Below are 20,049 nucleotides of genomic sequence, written 5' to 3'. Positions count from 1 at the left end.
AAGAATGCTGATGCAGTGTGGCTTCACCCCCTTCCTGTTCCAAAAGGCCTGCTCCTCAGCATCAACTTGGGTCTTTAAAAAGAGAAAGAAGATGTAATTAGAATCATTGCCAGTATCCTCAAGGCAGCGCTGGAGACCAGGAATGAGCAAGTAAACAAAGCTTGAACCTTGAATGTCCCTCTCTGCACACTATTGGCAGTCAGTGAGAATGGGCAGGGGCATATCAGGGATTTTCAGTTGTGTGTGTGAAAGGGAGGTTACTGGTGGCAAGTCTTCTGACTGCTGGGGGGCAGGATTGCCCCACAAATACCCTTGTGAATAGGTAACTTTTGGGGAGGGTGCTAGCAGAACTAGCTGCAGTGGAAAGTGGGAGCTGGAGGGAATTGCAACATGGTTTTCCTCTCTCCTGCAATTACTCCTCCAATAGTTTGCCTTGAAAATTCTGCCCTGAGCTCTTGACTCAGCCCTAGGCATACTGCAGCATCATCTGTGGTTAATGAGTAGCATTTGGGGAGTTGTGAGGAGGGGGAATATGAATTTGGGTTGAATTGAATTCCCCTGGCCCTTAGTTATGATTCTACCTGTGGGCTTAAAAAAAGGGAACAAACATTGGCTAACCAAATTGGGCTTGTGTGAGATGGGGAATGGTTGGTTCACATTGCACCTGAATGGCAAGCTCTTTGGGTACAGGTAAGCTAAGTCATTAGTCTTCCAGTCTCAGAATGAGGATAATCAAAGGAGTCTACTTTACAGGGCTCTTCGTAAAGATTACTAAGATTGCATGAAAGGCCCTTTGAACAATTGAAGAGCACTATGTGTGTACTTTGCGAACACTCAATTCATATAGTACATTTGCATCTTGTGACTGTTTTGAACATTTTTACACAAATCATCGCTGATGATTTCAAAGAATGTGGAATGTTTTTTTCTTAGACTGAAGGAATGAAAGGATGAGAGAGACCCATTTTCCATGACCACAGAAAGTCCTGCCCAGGCCCTGTCTGACTTTTGCACATATAGGGGCAATGCCTGTTGATACTGTCAGTCACAGGGTCTAGAAACATGCATTTTTTTTTTTAGATTAAAAAGCTGAAGTTAGTCGTATGCACAGTTCTGTGCTGGACAGCAGATTCTGCCATTGAGTGAAACTTCTATGGGTTCATCATCACGTGCCCTTCAGAACATGATAGATACCCATTGCTTTCCTGACATGTTCTGTCATTTATATAGTGCAGACATAATGAATGCTTAGTGTAGGAGACCACCTGGGGACATTGTATATGCCACCCCCAGTCTTTCACCAATGGGTGAGAAAGAAGCGTATTAAATGATTAAAAACATATCAGGGAAGGGCAGAGACCAGTTAGCATTAGCATCTAGAACAGTGTCCTTCAATCTTGGTTCCTTAGGTGGTGTTGGACTACAACTCCCATCATCCCTGACCATTGGCAAAGCTAACTGAGGATGATGGGAGTGGTAGTCCAACAACATTTGGGGGCTAAAGGCTGTAGAACATTGATCCAAAAATAAATGCAGAACTACCGTATTTTTTGCTCTATAATATGCACCAGACCACAAGACGCACCTAGTTTTTGGAGGAGGAAAACAAGAAAAAAAATATTCTGAATCTCAGAAGCCAGAACAGCAAGAGGGGTCGCTGCGCAGTGAAAGCAGCAATCCCTCTTGCTGTTCTGGCTTCTGGGATAGCTGCGCAGCCTGCATTCGCTCCATAAGACGCACACACATTTCCCCTTACTTTTTAGGAGGGAAAAAGTGAGTCTTATAGAGCAAAAAATATGGTATATGCTGCATGTGTCTGGTGGATGTCAGAGCACTGTAGGTGCACATGTTTTCCAGCACAATTGCTCCATCTGAAAAGCTGCCTTTGGTTCTCTGGGCTTTTAAGCTGCTTTCCTGAAGGAAGCCACACACCCCTAAATTCCTAGCCAGTGTATCTCCTTGGGCTGTCACATGTCCAGCGCACTCATTCCCGTTTTTGTTGAATAAGGACTTTCTCTTGGATGCAGCTTGTCTGACCTTCCTAAAGCAATTATTGTGTTGCAGTGCATCCACGAGAAGGTTCAGTGCTTTACCTCCATGGCACCTTCATAAACCACTGGAGAAGAAAATTGTCTTTGCTTCTCTCCCTTTTTTGTTTTGCTTTCAGGAACACTTTGCAGTCTTGACAATGTGCAGCTTGCCCAGGCATTGAAAACTTGTCACTTCACAGCCTTCGTTTGTTGCTGGAAGTGGGTTTGCGTGTATCAGCCGCTAGGTGACCTTCAATAGCTACATCCAGTCGATTGCTCCTCACCTTAATAATCTGAGATATGAATGGACCTTTGGTCCTCCCTTTGCAGCATCGGTAACCATTCTAGGATTCTGAACTGGAAAAAGGACCCCCGACAGTTAAGTCCAGTCGCGAACAACTCTAGGGTTGCAGTGCTCATTTCGCTTTACTGGCCGAGGGAGCAGACGTTTGTCCCTAGACAGTTTTTCTGGGTCATGTGGCTAGCATGACTAAGCCGCTTCTGGCGAAACCAGAGCAGTGCACAGAAACGCCGTTTACCTTCCCACCAGAGTGGTACCTATTTATCTACTTGCACTTTGATGTGCTTTCGAACTGCTAGGTTGGCAGGAGTTAGGACCGAGCAACGGGAGCTCACCCCATCACGGGGATTCAAACTGCTGACCTTCTGATCGGCAAGCCCTAGCCTCAGTGGTTTAGACCACAGCACCACCCGCATCCCAGGATTCTGAGCTAGGAAATCTCTAATTAACCAAAGTTTCCTGTTTTGTCACTAACCATTACTATGATTGCCAGCTTCAGAACGAGCCAGGATATTAAACCATGGTTTGATGTACTGACTTGTTCTGAAGCTGGTAACCATGTGTTCTCAGTTTAGAAACTGTGGTTAGTTGGTGGCTTCTTGGCTTTCTCTCACTACAGAGGGAGCAGCAAAGTGGCTGCATGTGTAGGCAACAGGTTCATCTGAATCTTGGGTTTATTAAGCCAAGATATCTGCCCTAGGGATAAGGGCATAAGGAATGCTTGGTGGAACAGGCCAATTGACAACCAAGTCCAGCATCCTGTTTTCGCTGTGGTTAACCAGATGCCTGCAGAAAACCCTTAATCAGGACCTGAGCACAAGAGGGGGAAATTTGTGCCGTGGGAGGAGAAGAAACTACATTTCTGTAGCTAGCTGTGGATTAACAAACCACCATTAATGATAAAATAGTTATGTTTGCACTAACCTGTTTGTCCGCAGATCGCAAGGCTGAACCTCAACATTGTGTCATTGGATTATTATTATTATTATTTTTTAAAGCCTGTGACATCAACTATTTCACTGTGTGGTCTTCGGCAAGGAGCTGCCCCCCTCCACAAAATAAAACGTGGGAATTTCAATAACTGTTGAGGTCTTATTTCATCCCTATTATAGGCATATTAATGTAAACTCTTGATGACGTGCCAACAAGAGAAGAAAACGAGCAATTAACATACATTGGGTACTTACAGATTTGCTTTTTTTAAACGATTATCTGGATTTTAAGGTATTAGCTGGAGAAATATGCTCCCCCACACAATCCCCCGTTAAAGACAAAAAAGACTAGTTTTTAGGAGCAGCAGAGAGCTGTGTGCAGGATCCAATGCATATTGAAAATTTGCCTGGGTTCAACTGACCGAATGACTTTGGGATCCAGCACTGCCAAGCAGCTCGGCTTAGTTGCCCCTCTGCAGACGGGTATTCCCCGCCTCCCAATTTCCCATGTGTTCAGAAACGGTTGGTGGGGTGATCTAAGACAAAGAGACCCTTGTGAGTTCCAGCAAGTTGCTTGGCAGTGGGCTAAAGTCTTGTTGAATATCTTGCTTCTCAGCTCCTGTGCTTTGAACTGTGCAGAACAGACAGAAGTTGAACTGTGTAATTCTGTCAGGAATTCCTGGAAGATCTACAAGCTGATATAACTGGAGTTCTCTTTGCTACACCGGACTTCAAAAAGTTTTGTAATGTTCCCCTGCCACAGTCATCTCCCCATATAGCATCCACACCTCTCTCTCTCTCTCTCTCTCTCTCTCTGGGTATAAGTAAGATCCCAATATTCAAGGTGCCCAATTTTTTTTTTTTGGGCAGTGCTTTGAATAACACCAAAATCTGACTTTAGCCACAATTGGGTACACCTTCATGGATTTCAGTGAATTTGGGAGAAAGCCCACACATTTTCTGTATTCTTCCCTTTCTGTTCTAAAATCCACCCCCAACAACTTTAAAATAAATAATCAAAACTCACCAGTACATTTGTGATGGGGCACAATACTGAAAGTCTGTCTTAAACCTCTTCTTTCTTTCTTTTCATTCATCCATTTTGTTACTTGTATGGCATAATGTAGGCCTTATTTCTTTTGCTTTCCTCCATTTATGTTGAGTCTATTTAAAACTATGTTTCTCCTAAGTTCCCCTATTTTTCTTCCTATTCCATCCCTTGTACAAGGCTTAACTGGAAACCATTAATGGGTTGTCCACATTTCTTCCTTCAGCTGGAAGCTTGTCAAATTATTCCTCTCCTTTATGACCTTCCTCCTCTACACCCAACTACTGGGTAATCACAAGATCCATGCTTAATCCAGAAGGTACCAGCTTGGAGGCTTGCAAATTGCAAATTGTTGCTTTATGTGATCCAAATTGCCATAAACATGACCTCCCAGCTGTTCTTCCTTACCTTGTTGACTAATAACTAACAAGCTATTTAGTGCCGTACCAAAAACACCCCCACCAATTTACTCTTAAAGCACCAGGAAAATGACATGTAAATGGGTTGTAAAATGCTTCTCTAAATGCCATGCAATTACTTAAAGCGGTAATTGCTAAAGTTTCATTAACAGAGCTTGAAGAAGAAAAAGCTTGCTTAGGTGGAACTGTAATTAGGTTGGAGGGGGGGGGGAATCCATTAAATGGGTTTGGGTTGTTGTTTTTTATTGTATTACAGCTGCCTAGGTGGGAGTAAGTCTAAACAGGCCAGGGGAACTCAAGTTCACTGCAGAACCTATCCTCTAGCAATGCTATTTAAAATTAAAGGCCTTATTGTGAGTCAAAATCTTGCAGTGGGGATGCTGGGACAGGGGCTTCTCAAACATTCAGGGAAAGGACATATCTCAGTGGCAAGACATCTGCCTCATTTGCAGAAGAGTCCAGGTTCAATCCCTGGCATGTCCAGGTTGAGTTGAGAGAAAAAATTGACCTGAGACCTTGGAGGAGCTTCTGCTAGTCTATGTAGATAATGCTGAGCTTGGTGGACAGCTCATTTGACTCAGTATTGCAGAGTTATATTGTTCGATCTATTTAGGGCTACAAGAACACTCTTTTATTTTATCTGACTGCTCGCAAATGAGTGTTGTGCTCATTGATTTAGCACAATAGGGAATGCTGGTAAAAATAGGAATATTGATTGAGCTTCTTCTGCAAGACGTTGGCTAAAAGCAGCAAAATCAAGGTGACAGTTTGCTGTTTAGTTGGTGTGCTTCTTGGCCCTAAGTCTTCTCTCCGCCCCACTTAATCCTCGTACTTCTTATTTTTATCACATTTTGAGCACATGGATATGTTGAATTCCACCCATCGGAAGAAAGGGCACTAGCGGCACAAGCACGATTTCCCACAGTTTTGTTCTTCTAATAACTATAATTTACCCAAACCAGCTTTGCACCTGGAATTTCGTTTCTTTGCTACCATAAACAGAGGATGAGTGTGTAAAAATATCCACTGAGCTTTGTCATAGCCCCAGCTTTTCAAAAAGTTTCCTCCTAAAAGTTTTGCATATCATTATGCTTCTGTGTCTTTCTCACACAGGATAGTTTTCTTCACATCTTGCTGCTCACACCCCAAAATAGATTTTTGTGTTTGAAGGATAATCCCATGTTTAAAAAAGAGCTATAAGCACTTATTTTAAAGGATTTGCTAATTGAGGCATCACATCCATGCGTGCCTGATAACATTCGAAACTAACCCCACCCACACCCGAAGTTTCATTTTTCTCAGTGTACCTGTTACATCTGTCTTACTTATTGAACTCGGTTAGATAATTAATTCTGAAGTTCAATCAATATTGCTAGAGGGGTGATAGAATACAGAGCACAATATCCTGTTGGTTCAGTTGTATAATGTTGAATGACAGATAAAACAAGCCCTTGAATGTCAAGTAATCTGAGTAATTTTTATCAGAACAACCAAAGCCTTAATTTCTGTTGCATCCTAACATTATGTGTGGCACAGCTCACACAGAACAATTTCCCAGTTGTTTCCCATTCATTTCCCATCAATATAAGCGTAGGACTCTCAGCAGGGGTTGTGAACCCGAGGACCAGACCTGTTCCACAAAGCTGTCATTTTGCCTTCAATGCAACTTCCTTAACTTTTGAAAAGTCCTACCTCTCCCTCTGTCAAGGTATCCTTTTATAGAAAGTCTAGACATTTGAAGAAACAGGAAGGAGCGCTTCCTTCCATTTTTTGGTCCAGATACGTCTCTCTGTTCCCCCATCTCTACTGAGTGTGCAATTGTTCATGTGTGCATTGACCATGGCCACATCTGCGGCTGGGATGCAAGCTCTCTTTTGGCAGATCTGCAAGAAAAGCCATAATAAAACATGGTTTCATGGACGAAAACACTATCAGTGGCTACTCATGGAGGACGAGGCTATCAGGGGAGAGTGCTCTTGTGCTCACGTCCTACTAGGGGTTTCCCACATTTGGGCATTTGGTTGGCCATTGTAACGGGATGCTGGACTAGATGAGCCATTGTCCATTGTATAAACAGCAGGTTCTTCTTGCGTTCTTCTTGTTCTTCCCCTCTGTCTTCTCACACTGGAAAGGGATGCCAAAGGTGTAAGGAGTGCTCAATCCTTGGCTTTTCTGCAGTAGTTAGGGATAGGAGCTGTCCTGGAGAGCAACTGCCAGTCTTTGTTGACAGTACAGTGGTACCTCGGGTTACAGACGCTTCAGGTTACAGACTCCGCTAACCCAGAAATAGTACCTTGGGTTAAGAACTTTTCTTCAGGATGAGAACAGAAACTGCGCGGTGGCGGTGCAGCCGTAGTGGGAGGCCCCATTAGCTAAAGTGGTGCTTCAGGTTAAGAACAGTTTCAACTTAAGAACGGACCTCCAGAACGAATTAAGTTCTTAACCTGAGGTAGCACTGTACCCTGCTAGATGGGCCAGACCTCTGACTTTGTGCAAGGCTGCTTCCTGTGTTCATGTAAGCTGTTTGCACAACGCTTCAGAATCTTCTTCATCCTGCATATATTTATTTCTTTTCCACTTAGGCCTAATCCACAAGCAGCCTCCTTTAATCTCAGCTTCTCTTCCTCTCCCAGAGTTTGCTTATTTTGACGCTGACATTTGGCTGCAGCACCTGCTGTTTGGATCCTTCCTGGTCTCCCTTTTGGCAGAATCAACCGTTAATCCTCAGGATCTGCTTTATGTACCTCAAGGCAAAAACTGAGGACAACATTTGCAAACCATTTTTCTTTACAGATTTGTTTCTCTCTTCTTTCTTTCTTTTTTCTTTTCCTGTCCGTTGTTTTGGTTTCTTGGCCTGTTTTTTGGTTCCATCTGATTGTTCCCCTTTTCATCTCTGCTTCTCTTTTTCTCCCAGAGTTGCTTATTTCTGGCGCTGACATTTTGCTGCCACACCTGCTGTTTGGCACCTCGCTAGCCTACCTTTCTGAATCCGCACTAATGAGCTCAGGCAGAACAGAGAGCTGTCATTCAGGGACCTGCCCTCATTCAAAGCACAGAGCGCCTCAGGGTCTCCCCCTCCCCATCACAACAACTGTAGAAGAGGAAACGCTGTCCGTCAGGAACTATTAATTGGCTGCTCCTACCCAAAGGTCACCAAGGCCTCTTTGTTTTTTCTTAATGAATGGAGGCAGATGATACCAGGGAATTGAGCACACTTGGTTCCTTTTTCATTGTTCACCTGGATGTAGTGTGAGTACAGAGCAATGGCGGGCACTGAGAAATTTCCTTCCCTGTGGAACGCCCTCCCATCAGATGTCAAGGAGACGAAGAGCTTCAAACTTTTAGAAGACATCTGAAGGCAGCCCTATGTTTTATATGCGCTGGAAGCCACTCAGATGGGCAGGATGTAAAACAACAACAGCAACAACAACAACAACAACAATTCCAGTGGTTTTTGTTTTTTATGAATGAATCTATATGCATACAGTGTGTGCATCAGAGTATCATCTAGAGACCTTGCTTATCTTAGCAACTGCCTACCCCTTCTGAAGATCATTGAGTTCAATCATCCATGTAGTTTGGTGAGGGATATGCCACAGCCCATGCAAGAGCATATGCTTCCCATAGAACTGTTGAGTTGGAAGGGATCCTCAAGATCATCTAGTCCAAGCCCCTGCAACGCAGGAATATGCAGTTGTCCCATGCAGGGATTGAACCTGCAACCTTGGCGTTATCAGCACCATGCTCTAACCAGCTGAGCTATTGGGAGTGCTCAGTCCTTTGCATCTCTGCTTCAAAGGTTCTAGTAAGAAGTGATAAGTAAGGCTTCTGAAGCTGTCATGGCTAACCAGAGACTATACTACCTGGTACACAGCACAGCATTGCAAACAAATTATGTTCACCATCTTTGTTCTGTTCCTCTGAGAGTTTTTGGAGCTCGTTTTGAAACCAGTTGTTGAGAATTTCAGATGGGGAAAGAAATCTGCTGTGCTCATGTCTTGCGTCTGGGCTTTCCGTTGGCAACTGTGAGAACAAGATGCGGTGCCCTTTGGTCTTCTTAGGTTTTCCTAAGTTCCTTAAGGCCTGGTTCATTTTGGGGCATTTTCCTACCTCCTGGGTGAAATTAGGTAGCAAAACTAAAACATGTGGATCAGACGAAAGAGCTTTATGCAACAATCGATTGGGAGAGCTGGGAATAAATTGTGTGGAAAGGAGTGGATCTTGAACTTGATTTGTTTCTCTCATGTTCAACAACCGAAATGTCACTATTTCATTTGAACTGTAGTTGGGGAACAGATTTATTTCATTTCATTTAGAACTCAAGGGCCGCCTTCGGGTGGTAAGAGCACATTGCGCCAAACCACTCAGAGCTAAAGTTGGGGTTATTAAATTTAGGAGCACGTGTTGCACTCCTAGCAGCATTTTTCTTTCCCACTGAGCTGTGATTGCAGAAAAAAGCTTAATTTTAGGTGTGGGTGGGTGGGGGGTAGATTGCATTGGCACAGGAAGGAACCCATCATTTAGATGAGAGCCCCATTAGTTTTGAGCTCCACACAGCATTTCAAGAACAGCCCACTCCATGCCGTAGCCTCAGGACACATAGCAGCACCAGAAAAGAGCACCAGAAAAGTTTTCAGCATGGAATTAAACAGAATATAAAAATATGTAGGAACATAGCAAGCTGTGCTATGGCTTTTGGTCCATCTAGCCCAGTATCGCCAGCACTGACTGACAGCATCTGCCCAGGGTTTCAGGCAGGGCCTCTGGTCCTATTTGGGATCTTCTGCATGGAAAGCAGATGTTCTACCACTGAACCACAGCTCTTCCTTCTAAGAGAAAGGAAATGAGCACCACTTAGAGCTAACCGATGGGTGATGGAACGTAAGAGTTCTTTGCATGCATAAACCACACCTAAATGAGACTTTGCTTCGATGCAGCGAGCTTATTAAAAAAATAGTCATGAAATGGACTATATCAGCCTTGGAGGTCAGGACAAGGTACATTTCCCATTAGCAACAGGGAAAGAATTTTAAATATTTTCATAATAGTGTCTTGGGAACACCACAAGACAGTAGAATATTTATCAATGTTATACAGATAAAATTTCCTGAATTTCAAAACAAGTGCTGTTGCCGCTGTTCCGTTTATGAATTACTTCGCATGAAGTATCCCAAAACGATTTACAGTACAGTAAAAACATACCTAGAACTGTTGCTCATGTAAAAACAGTTAAAATAGTTTCACATATAAAAACTGTAACTCCCTAAATGTCTATACAGTACATCTGTCTATCTGCAGTTTGAAAGAGCAGCAGTACATACATAGTCAATTCAAATCCAATACAGATACATAACGAAAGTGTACGTAACTAAATTATGTAGACTACATCCAAGTAATTTCTGCTCAGAGTTGACCCATTGAAATTAATAGGTGTAAGCTAGCTGTGGCTGTTTATCTCAAAGGGAGGGTCTGTTTTGACTCTGATTAATGTTGGATGCAGCTGAATGTCCGGAATCTAGGCTTGCTGAAAAGATTTTTAAAAATCATTTCTGGAGTGGCAGCCAAACGGTGTGGGCTTCTTTTCATGTGATGCCTCATTAACAGGGGAACAGATGAACCGGGGGCTCTGTCTGCCACTTGACAAACCCTTCACAAATGTGCAAAGCAATTAATTAATTAGGAGGTGTGTATTGCTGCCCAAATTTAATGGTGCGCGGCGCTGATCTTTTGCTTTGGCAGGGTGACGAATTCCAGAGGGGAAAGCTGTGCCTGTCTGTCTGTCAGCAAAAACAAAAGCAAGTCTCTTGCTGACAGCTTTAAGCGGAAGTTGCCAATTTGTTTGACTACAACTCCCATCGTCCCTGACCGTTGTCCATGTGGTCTGTGGCGGGTGGGAGCTGGGATCCAAGAGGTATCCTGTTGACTAATTCTACCTTGAAGGTTAGCAGTTTCATTGTAGCGTTAGTTTTAACCAGTGCTATTTAGCTAGAAAAAGAGGTGCTAGAACTCGCTATGAACACCACCTTCGCTTTCTTAGAATGGCAATGGAGACGTGCTGGAACCAATTTATAATAATAATAATATTAATAATAAATTTTCTTTATACCCCGCCCTTCCCGGCCAGAGCTGGGCTCAGGGCGGCTAACACCAGTAAAATTACAGTAAAAACATAATAGGGAAAAAAACCCCAATTTAAAATAAGGGTTAAAATGCAATTTAAAATGCAGCCTCATTTTAAAAGTAGCCCATAGATCAAAACCATAAGGGGAGGGAAACATAAGGGTCAGACTGAGTCCAAACCAAAGGCCTGGTGGAACAGCTCCATCTTGCAGGCCCTGCAGAAAGATGTCAAGTCCCGCAGGGCCCTAGTCTCTTGTGACAGAGTGTTCCACCAAGTTGGGGCCAGTACTGAAAAGACCCTGGCCCTAGCTGAGACCAATCTAACCATCTTGCGGCTTGGGACCTCCAAAGTGCTGTCATTTGTGGACCTTAAGGTCCTCCGCAGGGCATACCAGGAGAGGCGGTCCTGTAGGTACGTGGACCTATGAGTTCCTCCTGAAAGAAAGCCCTGGTTTTAATGAGCTAAAATGCTTCAACACACATTCATGAATAGTATAACAAAAGACTGTGAAATGCAAGGTGTTGCAGTTGTTGGCATACATCTATTTCAAGAGACAATGGAGTGCGCCTCTGGGGGTGAAGTAAAACCACTTTGCTAGCAGCACTGAAGTGACCTCCCTGGGGCGCAAGGCTGGCAGTGTGTATAGAAGTCCTGAGCTGCCCAGACGACAGGACCTTCCTCTCAACCTTGCTGATGTGGTCCAAAGGAAAGCAGAGCTATATGTTCAGCACCAGCTTGGCTGCAAGAGTTGCTGGAAGGAGGTGTACAAGACTACCTTAGGACTTCACTCTGGATTTGTGTAGGGTTTTCTCCTTAGCCTTTTCTTCTCGCAAAGATATCCCACATGGCAGCAGAGGTTAAGGATCAGTTTTCCTTCTCTTAGATGGGCTGCCTTCCCAGGTTGACAAGCCCCATCTGCCCCTCACTTCTGCACATGCAGAAACCACCTTCTTCACCGTTGGACCCACTATTGGTCTCACCCGCTCAATCTCCCAGAGCTTGTTTTCACATGCAGGGGAAGTCCCTCCCTAACTCACTGAGGGTTCACAACCCATCAGCTACCCTCACTTGGTTTAGCCAGCCAGTAGAAGCCATTTCCCAGGGTGTGGCTGCTGTTGCATGCCAACGGCTCAGTCAGTAGAGCTTAATCTCATGGCTGTGGGTTTGAGCCCCATGTTGGGTGAAAGATTCCTGCATTGCAGGGGGTTAGACTACATGATCCTTGTGGTCCCTTCCAGCTCTATAATTCTATGATTCTATGACCCACACCTGAGAACAGAATGCAGGGTGGGGACCAAAGGTGGCTGAAGTACCCCAGAAGGAACACAATGTGTCCTCCATCAGATCTGACGTTTTTACATAGACCCTACATTCTACATAGGGTATTGGTTTATCTATTATTTAACTTGTTTGAAGGTTCCCCTGTGCTGTCTAAAAAGAAAAGAAAAGCTTTCTGCACATCTTGAAAGCTTAACCACCTTCTTCTTCTTCTTCTTCTTCTTCTTCTTCTTCTTCTTCTTCTTCTTCTTCTTCTTCTTCTCCTCCTCCTCCTCCTCCTCCTCCTCCTCCTCCTCCTCCTCCTCTTGCCATGCAGACTTTTCCATATTGGGAGACTTTAATTGTATATGTGCATCTGGACATGAAACCCCTCTCCTGTTTCCAAATGAAACCCCTGCACCACTCATTAGATTCAGATGTACTACTTCAGGGGAAGAGCTGCACATGCTTTGAATGCAGAAGGCCCCAGATCCAACCTCTGGCATCTCCAAGCAGGTCTCTTGTCAGAAAAGTGTAGACAATGCTAAGCTAGATGAACTCATTTGGCACAAGACAACTTCCTATCTACCTTGTTTCTGTTCACAGGATATATTGCCCTCTAATTTTTGTTTGTGTGGCATAACCCTCAGCACTCCCTGTCCTCAAACACCTTCCTACTAGCCAAAGCTTTTGAGGCCCTGCTCACCATCCCCCCTCCGAATTCTACAGAATATCTTTTCTATGAGTTTTTTCTGTTTGATGCATCCATCTTGCTTTAAGAATATAGCCAGGTTCTTTGTTTTTCCCTATGTGTGTTCGTTCCCCTAATTTTGGCCTTTGGGATATTGCAGGTTGCAAAATGAAATATTGTTTTCAGAGAGGGGAATTTAGAATAGTGCACAAAGTGATAATAAACATAGACTGTTTAGGGGAGAGAGGAGAGGATGTACAGATCTCATTCAGCTTTTGGAGACAGTTTCCACCATTCATTAAAGTGGCCTGAAAGAGTCACAGTTAAACGATGCCAAGCACTTCCTCTAGAGCTGTCCAGGTTGCCTTTTTAGCAGAACTCTCCGTTCCTCTTGCCCAAAGGAGGCCATTGAATAGGACTTTAGGTCACCCGTTTTTCTGGCATCGCTGGAGCCTCTCAGTAGTCACCAAATTTAACCCTGTGCTGTTATCTTCAAGACTGTAACCAATGCGTAATTTGTTTTCTCTTCCTGTGTGTTGTAGTGCATTTATTAAATCCTTCCATGCCATCTATCTGTCTATCTGTCTATCTGTCTTCAGCCAAAGTGGTGCAAAGGAGAAGTTGCATCAGGCTGTGTCAGGAGCGAGCCAGGAGTAAATCACACTGTGCAAGTTGGAGTTAACTCCTTATCAGCAAAAACAGGGTCTGCAGAGCAGTGTCAGGCCTAATGAGCACAGCAACTCATCTCCGCTGGTCTTGCCCCATGAAACAGTTTCTAAGACTGAAGGCCCCCACTTCCCCACAGATGCCTCCTTTCCAGGGTCCCCCCCCCCCCAAGCAAACAGAGACTGTGCCTGTACATCGCCAATGTCTTCTCCTCCCTTTCCATGCCTCTTCTGGTTCTGGGAGACCACTGGGGAAAGGAGCTTGTTCAGCAGGAGGGGGAGACATCTGTGACTCTTCACTAGCTGGACTTCATTCTGCCTCTTGGCTTCCCTCCTCCTACCCTCCTGCTTCAGCTTCTGCCTCTGATACTGGACTTCTGTCTCCTACAGACTCTCCCAGCTCACTAAGTCCTGTTACCTCCTCAGTTTCCAACACCACCTCATCCCAGTCTTCTCCCTTTGACCACTCATCATTGTCCCACCACCACTCCTCAAGCTCTGAGCCTTCTTCCCTTGGGGGCACCCCAGTTGGTTCTTCCCACCATTGCTCTGCATCCAACCAGTTCATGACAAGCTGCATCAGTCCACATGGTACATAATAAAGTCCTTGGATAGCATCCAGCACTTCATACGAGGAGTTGGGCTTGCTCAGTGGGAATTGCTCTTCCTCACCTTCTTCTCCATGCACCACCAAAATCTGTTCAGCAGGTTCCTCCAACCCTTTGGAACAGATTATGTGGATGAATGGAGTGGAGACTGCAGAGGAGAGGTGGGTGGAAGTGTTGTTGTGGAAGCAGACATTAGCTATGCTAGTGGAATCTGCGCTAAACCCTAGGTTTATTATTTTTAATAGCTTCTCTAAAAAATGCCACCTAACAAGTAGTGGCCGCCATTCCATCTTGTGGTTGTGAACTCCAATCGTTGCTAAACTGCTGTGTGAATAAATAGTTCCTTTTGGGTGTCCCAAATCTCCTGCCAATCAGCTTAATGATAAGAACGCAATATAAGTTCATCTTAGTTTAGGAGCCACACTGTGCCATATTTGTTTACTTGGTTTGGAACAAGTCCCACATGAAATTGACGTTAATTTGCAGATTTGCCTTTTTCAGTCGCTCTGATAGGCTCAATATTTACTGAGCCCAAGCACCGAAGTGATTTTGGTTTGAAGGAAAGCGGCTGATGGCACTTAGAGATATTCAGCTGCTGCTTGAGTTTACGAGAAGCACACCTTCAGATAAACACATTTCCATCACTGCTGGTGTATGTTTGTTTATCTGCAGTTCTCCGCCCTAAAGCCTTGAGAAACGAGTGGGTAAAACCAGGATTATCTGGCCACATCAAAGATATTTCATGTTTGTGTTCTATGTGAAATTAAGGCAAGCAGATTCACTGCTAAGACAGGATGATGGGTCATCAGATTATGGAGCAAACATCTGACTAAGTTTTATATAGGTGTTTTTCTCTATGATACTAAAATGCTTTCAACATTTCCTTCATCGCTGGCATTTTTTTTTTTTTTTTTACTCTTTTTGGCCGAAGTCTGGGATAAAGCTGCATCAAATAATATGTCATAAATAATTACAAATAAATAATCATAAATAAATCTGTTGGCTAGAATGCACATTCATTTTTTAAACTGGATCACTTCTTTATTTCCTGTATTAATAACATTCATACTTCTGTGTGGTCTGGCAGTTTTTTAAATATATATTCTTGATAATCAAGTCCTATGTTGTCATTTCTTTGAGAGAGAGAAAACTTCTAGTGCTCATGAGTTTAGAGCGAAGTTTGAAATGTGAAGGCAAAAAAAAAAATATTGCTGATGGATCCATTCTTATGGCATCTGCTTGCATGTTGGCTGCAGGAAAAGCCTGCATGTGGTAGCTTCAGCCATAGAACATGCTGCTGTGTGCAAGGTTTGACTTTTTGTGGGTTATGAGAATGCGACTCCCCAAACTCAAATTTCCTGCACATGACAAATTCATTGCAGGTAGTGGGGCACCTTTAAAGAGGTGTCTTCAATCGTCCCCATGTACTCTGTGATCATGGAGATGGACACTCAAAACAGAAATTTTTAAAGGCTGGCAATGTGAAGTATTTTAAGTTGTAAAGCCAGGGTGTTTTAAAAAGCTGAAATAATCTCTTCTGTGCAGGAGTGTAATATTAATTTCAAAACTAGGACTGAACGAGTGTGATGTTGGATGTGGAGCTGCTGGTGAAAATGGCAGCCCTGGGTCCAGTTCTCTTTCCTCTGTTGTATGACAGGATACCCATCATGGGTCATGGATTCAAATTTCAAGAAAGGACATTCTGACTGAACATGATAAAGAATTTTCTTACAGTAAGAGCTGTTTGCTAGTGGAATGAACTGCCTTGGAAGGTGGTGGACTCTCCTTCATTGGAGGTTTTCAAGCAGAGATTGTATGCCCAACTGTCAGGGATTCTTTCGTTGAAATTCCTGCATTACAGGGGGTCGGACTATATCAGGGGGCCGGTCCACTGTCCCTCAGACCTTGTGGAGGGCCGGACTATATTTTGAAAAAATATATAAACAAATTCCTATGCCCCACAAATAACCCAGAGATGCATTTTAAATAAAATTACACATTCTAGTCATGTCAAAACATGCTGATTCCCGAACCATTTGTGGGCCAGATTGAGAAGGCGATTGGGCTGGATCCGGCCCCCGGGCCTTAGTTTGCCTACCCATGGACTACATGACTCCCAACTCTAGAACTCTGATTGCAGTTCTCTCTTAAATTGTCAGCTGTTGGTTTCCTCATTCAGTACAGTGGTACCTTGGTTTACGAACTTCATCCGTTCCGGAAGTCCGTTTTTAAACCAAAGCGTTCTTAAACCAAGGTGTGCTTTCCCATAGCAGCGGGGGACTCAATTTACAAATGGAACACACTCAACAGGAAGTGAAACATGTTCTTATTCCAAGGCAAAGTTCACAAACCAAAACACCTGCGTCTGGGTTTGCAGCGTTCTTAATCCAAGTTGTTCATAAACGAAGCTGTTCTTAAACCAAGGTACCACTGTACATAATGGACATGATTTAATTTGATGGGTTGATGAATCCTATGCTCCAAGGACCAGAATCCTTGTCTTAGGTCTGTATGCATGATGTATGATTTTTGGAGAGAGAGTAGGGTAATATATGCATGTGGTAAGCACAGGCTTTTAACTTGGATGGTGAACAGATTGGTTATGTTTGCTTTGCAGCAAACAAACGTATGGTTTTGGTAATGTGATACTGGAATGTGTGAATCACTCAGTGATGCTGATGGGGCAGTAGATTGAAAACAAACAACAGAAAGAACTTCATACCACCATACAGTGTACAATTGACATGAAACGTTTTGATGCTCTAGCATGTCTCTTTGCTCTTGCAAGATCTTTGAGATTCCTCCAACCCTGATGGAAATTGCCTTTTGCCTTTGGGTACTTGAGGGCATAACTTCAACACACAAGAGTGGCCTTAGCCGAACTCACAAGAAACTGCTGACGTGTGTGATCTCTAGATAGCAATTTGTTCATTTTGAAATCCATTGTAGGCATTTGCTACATCTTGCAGATGAAACAAAATAGGTGGGGTGCATGAGTGGGTTGGGAGTCCTGCTCCATTTGCTTCATTCAGAGCAGCTCCGTTGGAATGAATGAAAGCTCTGAAGAAGCAAAACATTAGCACATTGTCCCAGGAGTGAGTTCTGGGGAAAGAAGATGCCACGACATGGGTTTAGCAAAAACAAAAGCAATGGGATCTGTATGCACATGTACATACATAAAATGATAGGTGCTGCTATGCAATTTTAGAAAACATAATGTGCAGAAGTTTTGCAAGTACATCAGTCTATGGTTGTCATTTGTGGGATAAATGGTCCCTTAAGAGGACAACCTTACTCCTGGCAAGTTATCATCTGAAATATTTCAGACCTTTTTATTCCACTAAGGCCATTACTATTTTTAAAAATGGATTTTTATCCCTTTTCAAACCTCTTCTTTTGCTTCCTTTGGTCTTTTGCTCCCCTACGCCCATAAGTCCACCTGTGGTAGCCACTTACTGCCTAAAAGCACAGATGATACTTATTTTTAAAGCTATGTAAAATGTTCTGTGCATGGTGTGCCATTGATTGATTGATTATGAGTCCATGAGATTATGGATTTCAGTTTTCTAATATGCTTACAGAGTTGAGGCAGTAACAAAAAAGAGAGGAACAGTTGTACAGCTAATGGCTGTTCTTCTCATTAATGCTACTACCTTTTGGTGGCTAGTTGAGTATGATTTGAAGTGGTAGAGGGGGAGTTTAGGCTGGTGGAGTCTGTGTGCAACACATGCAGGTCAAAGAGGAAGAGGGAAAGGTTGGTAGTTCATTACTTCGGGTTAATTGGAGTTCTAGCTTGTAACTTGGGCTTGGGACTTGTGGTGTTTGCTCTTAGCACATCCTGTTCCCTCCAGCGGCCAACATGAAAATATGCTGTTCTTGCTAAAGAGAGCATGTAAATAACCAATGAACGGCCCATTAATCAACAGTGGCACTAAAAAGACCAGTGCGGTGAAGTTTGAGCTGCGGCAGACCTTATGACCCAGCAAATTCCGCGTTTGGATTTTGGACTTTTAATGTGCATGTTTTAAACGCACAACTGAGGCTTAAATAGAGAGGGAGGGGGAATCTGTGTTAACATGGTATCCAATTTTAATGCATCTGGGCATGGGTGCATTCAGTTTTACCAGAGTAGCATGTGGTATAGTTTTTTTCTGGGATGTGCACCTTCAGCAGCAAGTGCGGAAGGGCTTTCATTTATTTATGTATTTATTTAAAAGCATTTCTTAGGTGCTTAATGCGTGTGTGTTTTTAAAGAAATCCCTAACTGGCATACAAAAATAACACAAAAGCAATAAAAGCAGTGAAACACCCTTGTAAGGACAGGCAAAAACAGGAATAACATCAACCAATCTTGTGGGTCAGGAGAAGCTTGGCAAAGAAAATGCATCCTCACATGGCATCTGGAGCAGCTAATAGTTGATGCTATGTGCACAGCAGAGGGAGGGCCATTTCACAGGACAGGGGCAATGGCAGGAAAGGGGTTTTGCTACGCTTTCTCCCTAGAGGGGGACAGGCGAGTAGCATTCTAACATGCAGTCTGCTACCTGCAAGCTAGAAAGGGAATAGGGAAGGAAGGGACATGTGCCACTTATGTGCGACTGAATGGCACTCAGACGCTACTCAAATTGAGCACCTGCCTCAGGACTCCCTGACATTGTGTGAGGTTCAGAGGCTGGATCAGAATTCAAAGGCTTTTCGTGCTCTAGGAGCAAAAAAGTGTGGTCCTTTCTCTATGAAGAAGGCATGCCTGAGCCCATGCTTTGATACTTATCAGAAGTTAAGTGAAGACTTTTGTTTTTGTTGGGTAGGCTTTTTTGAATCTTTGATTATATGGTAAGCGTTACTGGGATAATTGGTAGTGTATTGCTTTGCTGCATCCAGACACTGTCTCAAGACCTGCACATCCATTCCTGATTCAGATGTGACCTGGAACAAGAGCTAGGTGTCACCAGCATGCTCAAGACTTTGTCCTTCAGGTCTCCTGATGGCCTCTCCCAACAGCTTCGTATGTTTACAGTGGTACCTCAGGTTACAGACGCTTCAGGTTTTACAGGCTCCACTAACCCAGAAATAGTACCTCGGGTTAAGAACTTTGCTTCAGGATGAGAACAGAAATCACACGGCGGCAGCATGGCGGCAGTGGGAGGCCCCATTAGCTAAAGTGGTGCTTCAGGTTAACAACAGACCTCCAGAACGAATTAAGTTCTTAACCCGAGGTACCACTGTATATTAAATAGCATTATGGACTAAATACATGGCTCCTACGCTCAAATAAATATTGGCCACTGGCATGAGCTGAACTCTGTGTTTCCTCAGACCCTAATGCCCTGTTCAATTGTTATCCTCCTCTTGTGTTTGCTACCCTGTGAGGTGGGGTGAAGTGGGGAGAAGCCTGTTGCTCATGACCCCTCCTGCATTGCTGCTCCTACCATGCCACACATGTTTGGGGCTGAACAGCTGCAGCATGGAGCCTGCTGAAGTCAAACAGATTCAGAATCCGTATCTTCTAACCACACATGGGGAGTGTTACTGAGAAAAAGAGGCTCCTGGCTGCTGACGTTCAGCCCCCCGAGATGTTGGAGGTTGCAGGAAATGCAGTGTGGACATGCAGGAGGGACAGGGCCTATGAGCTGGTTCCTATTTCCCTCTCGCATGGTGGCAATTGTACGTGTGTGTGAATGCTCACATAGGCCTTATGCATAAATCTCTGTATGGAAGGTTGGTGCCCAGAGAAGATGCATTTGCCCAGGCTTGGTACAAGAGCAAGCAGGTAACAGCGTGAAGCAGGGATAGCCAATAGGATGCTATCAGCCCCAGCCTCCATGGCCAGTGGTATGGGATGATAGCCCATGCATGTAGTGCAAGTCTAAAGTCAGCACCTTGGTCAGCGCATGGTGGGAGCCAGAGATGAGACTAGGCTTGCTGGCAGGCCCTTGAATAGAAAACAAATAACCTGGAGAGTTCTGAAGCAGGGAGG

At 43.9% G+C, this 20,049-nt stretch overlaps 1 protein-coding gene and 1 non-coding gene across 5 annotated transcripts in view; one reads left to right on the top strand and one right to left on the bottom strand.

Moving 5' to 3' along the window:
- SLC4A4 (solute carrier family 4 member 4) overlaps window positions 1–20,049 on the top strand; it is a 204,226-nt gene that overhangs the window by 84,223 nt on the left and 99,954 nt on the right. The gene's annotated exons all lie outside the window — the stretch shown is intronic.
- TRNAI-GAU (transfer RNA isoleucine (anticodon GAU)) lies at window positions 8,426–8,499 on the bottom strand. Its single transcript has one exon. It is a non-coding gene; the product is annotated as a tRNA-Ile (tRNA).

This window comes from Podarcis muralis, chromosome 9 (assembly GCF_964188315.1).
Source record: "Podarcis muralis chromosome 9, rPodMur119.hap1.1, whole genome shotgun sequence".
Lineage (NCBI taxonomy): Eukaryota > Metazoa > Chordata > Lepidosauria > Squamata > Lacertidae > Podarcis > Podarcis muralis.
The sequence above is the reverse complement of the archived record's forward strand: the minus strand, read 5'-3'. Positions and strand labels throughout refer to the sequence as shown.